Raw genomic sequence first — 13,991 nt, 5'->3', positions numbered from 1 at the left:
AGAGGAGAAGGAGGGAAGAAGAGACTGGAAGGAGATGGAAAGAAAGTTATACAAGCTCACAAGTCTCTGGAGGACTAGGAGACTAACATATGAGGGCAAAATTTTGCTAATTAAGTCAATAATTTTGCCCAGGCTCTTTTCTGGCAACAGTTTTTTACGGACAAAATATATTCTAAGGAAAATCGAAAGACAATGTTTTTATTTTTTTGGGAGGTCTACAGATGAGAAGGTCGCAAGACAGAAAGTAAAGAAACAAAAAAGGAAAGGGGGAGAAAGGTTTTCTGGACTTAAGGATCTTGTTAAGATTGAAATACACGGCCGTTTACATATCCTTGTTACAGAGCGGAAAGGGAGGGCAGCGGATTTAGCCAGGTACATGATGGGTGGTCATCTAAGAAGGTTTGGGCTTTATAAAACCCAGAACAAGAAACCATATGAGTTTAGATTACCCAAACTATACAGGAGGTTGATGGACTGTATCAAAGATTGTGGGCTTCAGCAGGATGAAAAGGACTTGTGGAGGAGGTGGAAAGAATTAGTGGAAAAGTAAGGGAAAGTGAGAAGCCAGTAAACATTACTGGGAAATCTAGAGAGGAATCTAAACTGATATGGGAAAGATTTGGGGGAAAGTTTCCAAATAATCAAGTAGCAGATATAGCCTGGCTGGCCGCCCATGAAGCACTAGAAACCAACCTGGCTTTAAGTAAAAGAAAGAATTTACAAGGGCCTAAATGTCCCAGGGACGGATGTAAAAGAAAAAAAATAAGTCAGTATGGACATGCAATGTGGGACTGCCCCACAGTGGCAAGGATATGGAAGGAAGTAAGGCAGAGACACATAGTAGACATCAAGCTGGATAGAGACTTGGTGGTGTTTGGGAGGTCAGGGAAAAGAGAGGTCGGGAAGAAAGATTGGGACCGAATAAACGTGATAAAAGAAGTATTGTGGAAGGCAAGGTGTGCATACACAAATAAACAGAAAGTTTTTCCCAACAGAAAATAATTGGAATGATCAGAGAAAACCTCTCGTTTTATGAGCAAAACATCTCAACTTTGGAAGCCCTCTTTTCTAAACGACAGCCCTATGTTTTTATTTTTTCTCTCCTTCCCTGTCTGTCTTCATTTTTTTTTTTGCCATTCTTTTAAATTTGAATGTACGTTGTCCTTCATGCTGATCCCCTTCTGTCGGCTCTCTCGCTCTCGCCACCCATTTAAGACCCCCCTGTTCCCCGTTCCTCCTCATGGATGGATGGATGGATAGAAAGACAGATAGATCTCGTCCAGCTCTTCAGACGGGAGCCTGCAACTTTACAAAGGGGGCATCGTCCAGAAAGGACCAGCAGCCTCGTGTCCTTTCCAACCTGCAATCCCACAGTGGCATCAAAGGGAGGGCAAGCACCGGCTCAAGTCTCGAACGTGTACCCAGGGCTGCCCCAGATCACTCGGCTGCCAAAAGCCCAGCTTCTGATACGGGTGGAAGGAGGAAAAGAAAAGACGAGGCGAAGGGCGACTCCTGCTGGCAGAAAGGCAAAAGCTTACGGCACTCGGTATTCCCAGGCGGTCTCCCATCCAAGTACTAACCGAGCCCGACTCTGCTTAGCTTCCGAGATCGGACGAGATCGGGCGTGTTCAGAGTGGTATGGCCGTAAACGAGGGCTGCTCGTTTTTCTCTCCCCAAATAGGCAACTGTGGAAGCCCTCTTTTCTAAACGACAGCCCTATGTTTTTTTTTTTTTCTCCTTCCCTGTCTGTCTTCATTTTTTTTTTTTTAATTGCCATTCTTTTGAAATTTTAAGTTATGTCTTTTGAATTAGAATGTGCGTTGTCCTTCATACTGATCCCCTTCTGTCGGCTCTCTCGCTCGCCACCCATTTAAGACTCCCCTGTTACCCGTTCCACCTCATGGATGGATGGATTGATGGATGGATGGATGGATGGATAGATAGACAGAGAGATCTCGTCCAGCTCATCAGACGGGAGCCTGCAACTTTACAAAGGGGGCATCTTCCAGAAAGAACCAGCAACCTCGTATCCTTGCTAACGTGCAATCCCACAGTGGCATCAAAGGGAGGGCAAGCACCGGCTCAAGTCTCGAACGTGTACCCAGCGCTGCCCCAGATCACTCGGCGGCCTCGGCGCAGGTCTTCCCGAGGGTGCTCTGCTGCCGTGTGCGAGCGCCCACGCCGAGGGCTTCTTCCTCTCGGTCTCCGGAGCGCAGGGTCGCCTTCCTCTTTCGCAGCTTTGCCTCCTGCCTCCTGTCTGCCGCCTGCCGCCTGTCTTTGCTGTTGGGCGGCTGTTTCTCATTCAGCATCCCGCCCAGTCCTACCCCTCCTGTTTCTCTTCCAGCCAATAAGCTCCAGCGATGGGTGGCTGGTTTGCATAAGAGCGAGGTGCACCTTGGGGTTGCTAGTGAAACCTGTCTAATCAAGGTGGTGAGGTCGGTGCAACCCCAACATCCGGTCACGGTGCACACGGGCGTCTGGGCAGCAGCTAGCTCCCGCGCATGCGCGCTCCGAGGCCAAAGAAGCCCGAAGGATCCCGAAGAAGCCCGAAGGAGGCCGAAGGACCGAGGACTGTGCTGGGGAAAACCTCCCGCCGCCGAGCGATGAAGCCGAGGAAGTGGGAGGATGAGCGCCGGGCTGTACAACTCATACTTACCTGGCAGGGGAGATACCATGATCACTAAGGTGGTTCTCCCAGGGCGAGGCTCATCCATTGCACTCCGGGTGTGCTGACCCCTGCGATTTCCCCAAATGCGGGAAACTCGACTGCATAATTTGTGGTAGTGGGGGACTGCGTTCGCGCTCTCCCTGATAGTCCTGGTTCAAAAAACAGACTGAAAACATGCGTTTCAACTTATGGAAGTGGTGCTTGGGCGATTGTGAAGCAGGAGCCTGTGAGACAACGGCTCTGGGAGCTTTAAGCAATAAATAAAGAAGTTCCAAAAATCAATCAATCAATCTGTCTGTCTGTCCATTTATTTATTTATTTTAAGGACCCCCGCCCAATAGAAAAATTATAATAAAAATAATATTAATTTAAATTAACTAATCAATGTATGTATTTATCTTAAGGACCCCCCCACACACATAATAAAATAATAATATAAATAATCATTCATTATTTTTAGTGCCTCTTTACTGATTTTAAGCCGCTTTCCTTGCTGCCAAGAGCCCAGCTTCTGACACGGGTGGAAGGAGGAAAAGAAAAGACGAGGTGAAGGGCGACTCCTGCTGGCAGAAAGGCAAAAGCTTACAGCACTCGGTATTCCCAGTAAACGAGGGCTGCTCCTTTTTCTCTCCCCAAATATGCAACTTTGGAAGCCCTCTTTTCTGAACGACAGCCGTATGTTTTTTTTTTTTCACTCCTTCCCTGTCTGTCTTCATTTTTTTTTGCCATTCTTTTGAAATTTTTCGAATGTCTTTTGAATTAGAATGTACGTTGTCCTTCATGCTGATCCCCTTCTGTCGGCTCTCGCTCTCGCCACCCATTTAAGACCCCCCTGTTACCCGTTCCACCTCATGGACGGATGGATGGATGGATGGATGGATACATAGATAGACAGATAGATCTCGTCCAGCTCTTCAGACGGGGAGCCTGCAACTTTACAAAGGGGGGCATCGTCCAGAAAGGACCAGCAACCTCGTGTCCTTGCTAACGTGCAATCCCACAGTGGCATGGAGCAAAGCGTGAATATCGGCAAAGTTTCTTAGCAGCCTTTGTCGATTTTCACAAAGCATTCGACTCAGTTGTTCGAGCTTCCCTGTGGGAGTTCCTGAGACTTAGTGGGATTCCCCCTGAAGTTGCTGGATATCATGGCCAGCCCGTACACTGGTACTGTGAGTGGTGTGGAGACAGAACCTCTGTGTTTTTCCCAGTTGATTCTGTGGTTCGTCAGGGGTGTGTTCTTGCTCCTACTTTGTTCAGTGCTTGTATGGACTGGGTGTTGTGCAGGGTCATGGGGTTCAGCGGCTGTGGGGCATCTGTTGGAGAAGAAAGATTCATGAATATTGACTTTGCTGATGATGCTGTGATTGTCGTGGAGTCAATGGAGGCTCTGATCAGGGTGCTCAAGAGACTGAGTGAGGAGTCTGAGTGTCTGGGCTTGTGAGTGTCCTGGATGAAAACCAACAGCCAGGCCTTTAATGACCTCTTGGGCACAGATATCAGCAGTGTGTCTGTTTGCGGAGAGTGTGTTGACCTTGTTGAGTGGTTTACTTACCTTGGCAGTGACATTCATGTCCCTGGTGACTCTTCCTATGAAGTCAGTAGACAGATGGGGAGAGCTTGGTGGTTCATGAGGTCACTGGAAAGGGGTGTGTGGCGCTCCCAATATCTCTGCAAAAGAACGAAGGGCCAAGTCTTTAGAGTCCTGGTGCTTCCTTTCTTGCTATATGTTTGTGAGACATGGATGCTCCCCAGTGACCTGAGATGAAGACTGGACTCCTTTGGTACTGTGCCCCTTCGAGAATCCTTGGGTACCGCTGGTTTTACTTTGTGTTCCTCATGGAATCCGTTGGGGGAAATGGAAGGAAAAACCACTAGGAAGAATAAGGTTGTCAAATGTTGTGAAAGTATTGGGGTTAAGAATACAGAGAGGATGGAGTGGAAAGAAATGGGGAAAAAGATAACCAAAAAAAAAAGCAGGATTTTGGAGGTTAACGAACTTATCAATAGAAGGGAAGATATTGCTGATGAAGGCAGTTACAATCCCAAAACTATCGTATTTAGCAAATGTGTTTTTTCCACCAAAGAAAATAGTAAGAAGAATTATAAGAAAGTGTTTTGTGTTCTTATAGGGTTCATAATGTGAAAAATTGGCAAGAAGGAAGGTAATGAAAATGGAGGGAAAGAGGTTCGAATATAGAAAGGGAGTTGACTTTAAGACACACAGCAACTGTTGTTAATATGACATTAAGTAAAATTGGGAAGTTAGCGGATATGATCAGATATCTGCTAGGAACAGAATTCAAAAAAGCAAAAGAGCCCAATTAAATAAGGAAATCCGAGTGCCATCTGCAGGGCAAGTGGCAGGAGGACTTTGGGCACGACATGAAAATACATAGAGGCGGTTAAAATATTAGGGATCCATTTTGGAGAGGAGAAGGAGGGAAGAAGAGACTGGAAGGAGATGGAAAGAAAGTTATACAAGCTCACAAGTCTCTGGAGGACTAGGAGACTAACATATGAGGGCAAAATTTTGCTAATTAAGTCAATAATTTTGCCCAGGCTCTTTTCTGGCAACAGTTTTTTTACGGACAAAATATATTCTAAGGAAAATCGAAAGACAATGTTTTTATTTTTTTGGGAGGTCTACAGATGAGAAGGTCGCAAGACAGAAAGTAAAGAAACAAAAAAGGAAAGGGGGAGAAAGGTTTTCTGGACTTAAGGATCTTGTTAAGATTGAAATACACGGCCGTTTACATATCCTTGTTACAGAGCGGAAAGGGAGGGCAGCGGATTTAGCCAGGTACATGATGGGTGGTCATCTAAGAAGGTTTGGGCTTTATAAAACCCAGAACAAGAAACCATATGAGTTTAGATTACCCAAACTATACAGGAGGTTGATGGACTGTATCAAAGATTGTGGGCTTCAGCAGGATGAAAAGGACTTGTGGAGGAGGTGGAAAGAATTAGTGGAAAAGTAGGGTAAAGTGAGAAGCCAGTAAACATTACTGGGAAATCTAGAGAGGAATCTAAACTGATATGGGAAAGATTTGGGGGAAAGTTTCCAAATAATCAAGTAGCAGATATAGCCTGGCTGGCCGCCCATGAAGCACTAGAAACCAACCTGGCTTTAAGTAAAAGAAAGAATTTACAAGGGCCTAAATGTCCCAGGGACGGATGTAAAAGAAAAAAAATAAGTCAGTATGGACATGCAATGTGGGACTGCCCCACAGTGGCAAGGATATGGAAGGAAGTAAGGCAGAGACACATAGTAGACATCAAGCTGGATAGAGACTTGGTGGTGTTTGGGAGGTCAGGGAAAAGAGAGGTCGGGAAGAAAGATTGGGACCGAATAAACGTGATAAAAGAAGTATTGTGGAAGGCAAGGTGTGCATACACAAATAAACAGAAAGTTTTTCCCAACAGAAAATAATTGGAATGATCAGAGAAAACCTCTCGTTTTATGAGAAAAACATCTCAACTTTGGAAGCCCTCTTTTCTAAACGACAGCCCTATGTTTTTATTTTTTCTCTCCTTCCCTGTCTGTCTTCATTTTTTTTTTTGCCATTCTTTTAAATTTGAATGTACGTTGTCCTTCATGCTGATCCCCTTCTGTCGGCTCTCTCGCTCGCCACCCATTTAAGACCCCCTGTTCCCCGTTCCTCCTCATGGATGGATGGATGGATAGAAAGACAGATAGATCTCGTCCAGCTCTTCAGACGGGAGCCTGCAACTTTACAAAGGGGGCATCGTCCAGAAAGGACCAGCAGCCTCGTGTCCTTTCCAACCTGCAATCCCACAGTGGCATCAAAGGGAGGGCAAGCACCGGCTCAAGTCTCGAACGTGTACCCAGGGCTGCCCCAGATCACTCGGCTGCCAAAAGCCCAGCTTCTGATACGGGTGGAAGGAGGAAAAGAAAAAGACGAGGCGAAGGGCGACTCCTGCTGGCAGAAAGGCAAAAGCTTACGGCACTCGGTATTCCCAGGCGGTCTCCCATCCAAGTACTAACCGAGCCCGACTCTGCTTAGCTTCCGAGATCGGACGAGATCGGGCGTGTTCAGAGTGGTATGGCCGTAAACGAGGGCTGCTCGTTTTCTCTCCCAAATAGGCAACTGTGGAAGCCCTCTTTTCTAAACGACAGCCCTATGTTTGTTTTTTTTTCTCCTTCCCTGTCTGTCTTCATTTTTTTTTTTAATTGCCATTCTTTTGAAATTTTAAGTTATGTCTTTTGAATTAGAATGTGCGTTGTCCTTCATACTGATCCCCTTCTGTCGGCTCTCTCGCTCTCGCCACCCATTTAAGACTCCCCTGTTACCCGTTCCACCTCATGGATGGATGGATTGATGGATGGATGGATGGATGGATAGATAGACAGAGAGATCTCGTCCAGCTCATCAGACGGGGAGCCTGCAACTTTACAAAGGGGCATCTTCCAGAAAGAACCAGCAACCTCGTATCCTTGCTAACGTGCAATCCCACAGTGGCATCAAAGGGAGGGCAAGCACCGGCTCAAGTCTCGAACGTGTACCCAGCGCTGCCCCAGATCACTCGGCGGCCTCGGCGCAGGTCTTCCCGAGGGTGCTCTGCTGCCGTGTGCGAGCGCCCACGCCGAGGGCTTCTTCCTCTCGGTCTCCGGAGCGCAGGGTCGCCTTCCTCTTTCGCAGCTTTGCCTCCTGCCTCCTGTCTGCCGCCTGCCGCCTGTCTTTGCTGTTGGGCGGCTGTTTCTCATTCAGCATCCCGCCCAGTCCTACCCCTCCTGTTTCTCTTCCAGCCAATAAGCTCCAGCGATGGGTGGCTGGTTTGCATAAGAGCGAGGTGCACCTTGGGGTTGCTAGTGAAACCTGTCTAATCAAGGTGGTGAGGTCGGTGCAACCCCAACATCCGGGTCACGGTGCACACGGGCGTCTGGGCAGCAGCTAGCTCCCGCGCATGCGCGCTCCCGAGGCCAAAGAAGCCCGAAGGATCCCGAAGAAGCCCGAAGGAGGCCGAAGGACCGAGGACTGTGCTGGGAAAACCTCCCGCCGCCGAGCGATGAAGCCGAGGAAGTGGGAGGATGAGCGCCGGGCTGTACAACTCATACTTACCTGGCAGGGGAGATACCATGATCACTAAGGTGGTTCTCCCAGGGCGAGGCTCATCCATTGCACTCGGGTGTGCTGACCCCTGCGATTTCCCCAAATGCGGGAAACTCGACTGCATAATTTGTGGTAGTGGGGACTGCGTTCGCGCTCTCCCTGATAGTCCTGGTTCAAAAAACAGACTGAAAACATGCGTTTCAACTTATGGAAGTGGTGCTTGGGCGATTGTGAAGCAGGAGCCTGTGAGACAACGGCTCTGGGAGCTTTAAGCAATAAATAAAGAAGTTCCAAAAATCAATCAATCAATCTGTCTGTCTGTCCATTTATTTATTTATTTTAAGGACCCCCGCCCAATAGAAAAATTATAATAAAAATAATATTAATTTAAATTAACTAATCAATGTATGTATTTATCTTAAGGACCCCCCCACACACATAATAAAATAATAATATAAATAATCATTCATTATTTTTAGTGCCTCTTTACTGATTTTAAGCCGCTTTCCTTGCTGCCAAGAGCCCAGCTTCTGACACGGGTGGAAGGAGGAAAAGAAAAGACGAGGTGAAGGGCGACTCCTGCTGGCAGAAAGGCAAAAGCTTACAGCACTCGGTATTCCCAGTAAACGAGGGCTGCTCCTTTTTCTCTCCCCAAATATGCAACTTTGGAAGCCCTCTTTTCTGAACGACAGCCGTATGTTTTTTTTTTTTCACTCCTTCCCTGTCTGTCTTCATTTTTTTTTTGCCATTCTTTTGAAATTTTTCGAATGTCTTTTGAATTAGAATGTACGTTGTCCTTCATGCTGATCCCCTTCTGTCGGCTCTCGCCTCGCCACCCATTTAAGACCCCCCTGTTACCCGTTCCACCTCATGGACGGATGGATGGATGGATGGATGGATACATAGATAGACAGATAGATCTCGTCCAGCTCTTCAGACGGGAGCCTGCAACTTTACAAAGGGGGCATCGTCCAGAAAGGACCAGCAACCTCGTGTCCTTGCTAGCGTGCAATCCCACAGTGGCATGGAGCGCAAAGCGTGAATATCGGCAAAGTTTCTTAGCAGCCTTTGTCGATTTTCACAAAGCATTCGACTCAGTTGTTCGAGCTTCCCTGTGGGAGTTCCTGAGACTTAGTGGGATTCCCCCTGAAGTTGCTGGATATCATGGCCAGCCCGTACACTGGTACTGTGAGTGGTGTGGAGACAGAACCTCTGTGTTTTTCCCAGTTGATTCTGTGGTTCGTCAGGGGTGTGTTCTTGCTCCTACTTTGTTCAGTGCTTGTATGGACTGGGTGTTGTGCAGGGTCATGGGGTTCAGCGGCTGTGGGGCATCTGTTGGAGAAGAAAGATTCATGAATATTGACTTTGCTGATGATGCTGTGATTGTCGTGGAGTCAATGGAGGCTCTGATCAGGGTGCTCAAGAGACTGAGTGAGGAGTCTGAGTGTCTGGGCTTGTGAGTGTCCTGGATGAAAACCAACAGCCAGGCCTTTAATGACCTCTTGGGCACAGATATCAGCAGTGTGTCTGTTTGCGGAGAGTGTGTTGACCTTGTTGAGTGGTTTACTTACCTTGGCAGTGACATTCATGTCCCTGGTGACTCTTCCTATGAAGTCAGTAGACAGATGGGGAGAGCTTGGTGGTTCATGAGGTCACTGGAAAGGGGTGTGTGGCGCTCCCAATATCTCTGCAAAGAACGAAGGGCCAAGTCTTTAGAGTCCTGGTGCTTCCTTTCTTGCTATATGTTTGTGAGACATGGATGCTCCCCAGTGACCTGAGATGAAGACTGGACTCCTTTGGTACTGTGCCCCTTCGGAGAATCCTTGGGTACCGCTGGTTTTACTTTGTGTTCCTCATGGAATCCGTTGGGGGAAATGGAAGGAAAAACCACTAGGAAGAATAAGGTTGTCAAATGTTGTGAAAGTATTGGGGTTAAGAATACAGAGAGGATGGAGTGGAAAGAAATGGGGAAAAAAGATAACCAAAAAAAAAAAGCAGGATTTTGGAGGTTAACGAACTTATCAATAGAAGGGAAGATATTGCTGATGAAGGCAGTTACAATCCCAAAACTATCGTATTTAGCAAATGTGTTTTTTCCACCAAAGAAAATAGTAAGAAGAATTATAAGAAAGTGTTTTGTGTTCTTATAGGGTTCATAATGTGAAAAATTGGCAAGAAGGAAGGTAATGAAAATGGAGGGAAAGAGGTTCGAATATAGAAAGGGAGTTGACTTTAAGACACACAGCAACTGTTGTTAATATGACATTAAGTAAAATTGGGAAGTTAGCGGATATGATCAGATATCTGCTAGGAACAGAATTCAAAAAAGCAAAAGAGCCCAATTAAATAAGGGGAAATCCGAGTGCCATCTGCAGGGCAAGTGGCAGGAGGACTTTGGGCACGACATGAAAATACATAGAGGGGCGGTTAAAATATTAGGGATCCATTTTGGAGAGGAGAAGGAGGGAAGAAGAGACTGGAAGGAGATGGAAAGAAAGTTATACAAGCTCACAAGTCTCTGGAGGACTAGGAGACTAACATATGAGGGCAAAATTTTGCTAATTAAGTCAATAATTTTGCCCAGGCTCTTTTCTGGCAACAGTTTTTTACGGACAAAATATATTCTAAGGAAAATCGAAAGACAATGTTTTTATTTTTTTGGGAGGTCTACAGATGAGAAGGTCGCAAGACAGAAAGTAAAGAAACAAAAAAGGAAAGGGGGAGAAAGGTTTTCTGGACTTAAGGATCTTGTTAAGATTGAAATACACGGCCGTTTACATATCCTTGTTACAGAGCGGGAAAGGGAGGGCAGCGGATTTAGCCAGGTACATGATGGGTGGTCATCTAAGAAGGTTTGGGCTTTATAAAACCCAGAACAAGAAACCATATGAGTTTAGATTACCCAAACTATACAGGAGGTTGATGGACTGTATCAAAGATTGTGGGCTTCAGCAGGATGAAAAGGACTTGTGGAGGAGGTGGAAAGAATTAGTGGAAAAGTAAGGGAAAGTGAGAAGCCAGTAAACATTACTGGGAAATCTAGAGAGGAATCTAAACTGATATGGGAAAGATTTGGGGGAAAGTTTCCAAATAATCAAGTAGCAGATATAGCCTGGCTGGCCGCCCATGAAGCACTAGAAACCAACCTGGCTTTAAGTAAAAGAAAGAATTTACAAGGGCCTAAATGTCCCAGGGACGGATGTAAAAGAAAAAAAATAAGTCAGTATGGACATGCAATGTGGGACTGCCCCACAGTGGCAAGGATATGGAAGGAAGTAAGGCAGAGACACATAGTAGACATCAAGCTGGATAGAGACTTGGTGGTGTTTGGGAGGTCAGGGAAAAGAGAGGTCGGGAAGAAAGATTGGGACCGAATAAACGTGATAAAAGAAGTATTGTGGAAGGCAAGGTGTGCATACACAAATAAACAGAAAGTTTTTTCCCAACAGAAAATAATTGGAATGATCAGAGAAAACCTCTCGTTTTATGAGAAAAACATCTCAACTTTGGAAGCCCTCTTTTCTAAACGACAGCCCTATGTTTTTTATTTTTTTCTCTCCTTCCCCTGTCTGTCTTCATTTTTTTTTTTTTTGCCATTCTTTTAAATTTGAATGTACGTTGTCCTTCATGCTGATCCCCTTCTGTCGGCTCTCTCGCCTCGCCACCCATTTAAGACCCCCCTGTTCCCCGTTCCTCCTCATGGATGGATGGATGGATAGAAAGACAGATAGATCTCGTCCAGCTCTTCAGACGGGGAGCCTGCAACTTTACAAAGGGGGGCATCGTCCAGAAAGGACCAGCAGCCTCGTGTCCTTTCCAACCTGCAATCCCACAGTGGCATCAAAGGGAGGGCAAGCACCGGCTCAAGTCTCGAACGTGTACCCAGGGCTGCCCCAGATCACTCGGCTGCCAAAAGCCCAGCTTCTGATACGGGTGGAAGGAGGAAAAGAAAAAGACGAGGCGAAGGGCGACTCCTGCTGGCAGAAAGGCAAAAGCTTACGGCACTCGGTATTCCCAGGCGGTCTCCCATCCAAGTACTAACCGAGCCCGACTCTGCTTAGCTTCCGAGATCGGACGAGATCGGGCGTGTTCAGAGTGGTATGGCCGTAAACGAGGGCTGCTCGTTTTTCTCTCCCCAAATAGGCAACTGTGGAAGCCCTCTTTTCTAAACGACAGCCCTATGTTTTTTTTTTTTTTTTTTTTCTCCTTCCCCTGTCTGTCTTCATTTTTTTTTTTTTTTAATTGCCATTCTTTTGAAATTTTAAGTTATGTCTTTTGAATTAGAATGTGCGTTGTCCTTCATACTGATCCCCTTCTGTCGGCTCTCTCGCTCTCGCCACCCATTTAAGACTCCCCTGTTACCCGTTCCACCTCATGGATGGATGGATTGATGGATGGATGGATGGATGGATAGATAGACAGAGAGATCTCGTCCAGCTCATCAGACGGGGAGCCTGCAACTTTACAAAGGGGGGCATCTTCCAGAAAGAACCAGCAACCTCGTATCCTTGCTAACGTGCAATCCCACAGTGGCATCAAAGGGAGGGCAAGCACCGGCTCAAGTCTCGAACGTGTACCCAGCGCTGCCCCAGATCACTCGGCGGCCTCGGCGCAGGTCTTCCGAGGGTGCTCTGCTGCCGTGTGCGAGCGCCCACGCCGAGGGCTTCTTCCTCTCGGTCTCCGGAGCGCAGGGTCGCCTTCCTCTTTCGCAGCTTTGCCTCCTGCCTCCTGTCTGCCGCCTGCCGCCTGTCTTTGCTGTTGGGCGGCTGTTTCTCATTCAGCATCCCGCCCAGTCCTACCCCTCCTGTTTCTCTCCCAGCCAATAAGCTCCAGCGATGGGTGGCTGGTTTGCATAAGAGCGAGGTGCACCTTGGGGTTGCTAGTGAAACCTGTCTAATCAAGGTGGTGAGGTCGGTGCAACCCCAACATCCGGTCACGGTGCACACGGGCGTCTGGGCAGCAGCTAGCTCCAGCGCATGCGCGCTCCGAGGCCAAAGAAGCCCGAAGGATCCCGAAGAAGCCCGAAGGAGGCCGAAGGACCGAGGACTGTGCTGGGGAAAACCTCCCGCCGCCGAGCGATGAAGCCGAGGAAGTGGGAGGATGAGCGCCGGGCTGTACAACTCATACTTACCTGGCAGGGGAGATACCATGATCACTAAGGTGGTTCTCCCAGGGCGAGGCTCATCCATTGCACTCGGGTGTGCTGACCCCTGCGATTTCCCCAAATGCGGGAAACTCGACTGCATAATTTGTGGTAGTGGGGACTGCGTTCGCGCTCTCCCTGATAGTCCTGGTTCAAAAAACAGACTGAAAACATGCGTTTCAACTTATGGAAGTGGTGCTTGGGCGATTGTGAAGCAGGAGCCTGTGAGACAACGGCTCTGGGAGCTTTAAGCAATAAATAAAGAAGTTCCAAAAATCAATCAATCAATCTGTCTGTCTGTCCATTTATTTATTTATTTTAAGGACCCCCGCCCAATAGAAAAATTATAATAAAAATAATATTAATTTAAATTAACTAATCAATGTATGTATTTATCTTAAGGACCCCCCCACACACATAATAAAATAATAATATAAATAATCATTCATTATTTTTAGTGCCTCTTTACTGATTTTAAGCCGCTTTCCTTGCTGCCAAGAGCCCAGCTTCTGACACGGGTGGAAGGAGGAAAAGAAAAAGACGAGGTGAAGGGCGACTCCTGCTGGCAGAAAGGCAAAAGCTTACAGCACTCGGTATTCCCAGTAAACGAGGGCTGCTCCTTTTTCTCTCCCCAAATATGCAACTTTGGAAGCCCTCTTTTCTGAACGACAGCCGTATGTTTTTTTTTTTTCACTCCTTCCCCTGTCTGTCTTCATTTTTTTTTTTTTTGCCATTCTTTTGAAATTTTTCGGAATGTCTTTTGAATTAGAATGTACGTTGTCCTTCATGCTGATCCCCTTCTGTCGGCTCTCTCTCTCGCCACCCATTTAAGACCCCCTGTTACCCGTTCCACCTCATGGACGGATGGAGGATGGATGGATGGATACATAGATAGACAGATAGATCTCGTCCAGCTCTTCAGACGGGGAGCCTGCAACTTTACAAAGGGGGGCATCGTCCAGAAAGGACCAGCAACCTCGTGTCCTTGCTAACGTGCAATCCCACAGTGGCATGGAGCGCAAACGTGAATATCGGCAAAGTTTCTTAGCAGCCTTTGTCGATTTTCACAAAGCATTCGACTCAGTTGTTCGAGCTTCCCTGTGGGAGT

The 13,991-nt window shown here is 47.0% G+C and overlaps 6 non-coding genes across 6 annotated transcripts; 3 read left to right on the top strand and 3 right to left on the bottom strand.

Moving 5' to 3' along the window:
• Nucleotides 1-1,531: 1,531 nt before the first annotated feature.
• LOC120522712 lies at nucleotides 1,532-1,650 on the bottom strand. The gene has a single exon (XR_005632492.1). It is a non-coding gene; the product is annotated as a 5S ribosomal RNA (ribosomal RNA).
• A 998-nt stretch (nucleotides 1,651-2,648) lies between these two features.
• LOC120522700 lies at nucleotides 2,649-2,812 on the top strand. Its single transcript, XR_005632480.1, has one exon. It is a non-coding gene; the product is annotated as a U1 spliceosomal RNA (small nuclear RNA).
• A 3,813-nt stretch (nucleotides 2,813-6,625) lies between these two features.
• On the bottom strand, nucleotides 6,626-6,744 carry LOC120522701. The gene has a single exon (XR_005632481.1). It is a non-coding gene; the product is annotated as a 5S ribosomal RNA (ribosomal RNA).
• A 997-nt stretch (nucleotides 6,745-7,741) lies between these two features.
• On the top strand, nucleotides 7,742-7,902 carry LOC120522707. Its single transcript, XR_005632487.1, has one exon. It is a non-coding gene; the product is annotated as a U1 spliceosomal RNA (small nuclear RNA).
• Nucleotides 7,903-11,733: 3,831 nt separating this feature from the next.
• Nucleotides 11,734-11,852, bottom strand: LOC120522690. Its single transcript, XR_005632473.1, has one exon. It is a non-coding gene; the product is annotated as a 5S ribosomal RNA (ribosomal RNA).
• Nucleotides 11,853-12,863: 1,011 nt separating this feature from the next.
• On the top strand, nucleotides 12,864-13,024 carry LOC120522706. The gene has a single exon (XR_005632486.1). It is a non-coding gene; the product is annotated as a U1 spliceosomal RNA (small nuclear RNA).
• The last annotated feature ends 967 nt before the right edge of the window (nucleotides 13,025-13,991 follow it).

This window comes from Polypterus senegalus, unplaced genomic scaffold (assembly GCF_016835505.1).
Source record: "Polypterus senegalus isolate Bchr_013 unplaced genomic scaffold, ASM1683550v1 scaffold_2225, whole genome shotgun sequence".
NCBI lineage: Eukaryota > Metazoa > Chordata > Cladistia > Polypteriformes > Polypteridae > Polypterus > Polypterus senegalus.
Note: the sequence above shows the minus strand (reverse complement) of the source record. Positions and strands in the feature narration are given on the sequence as shown.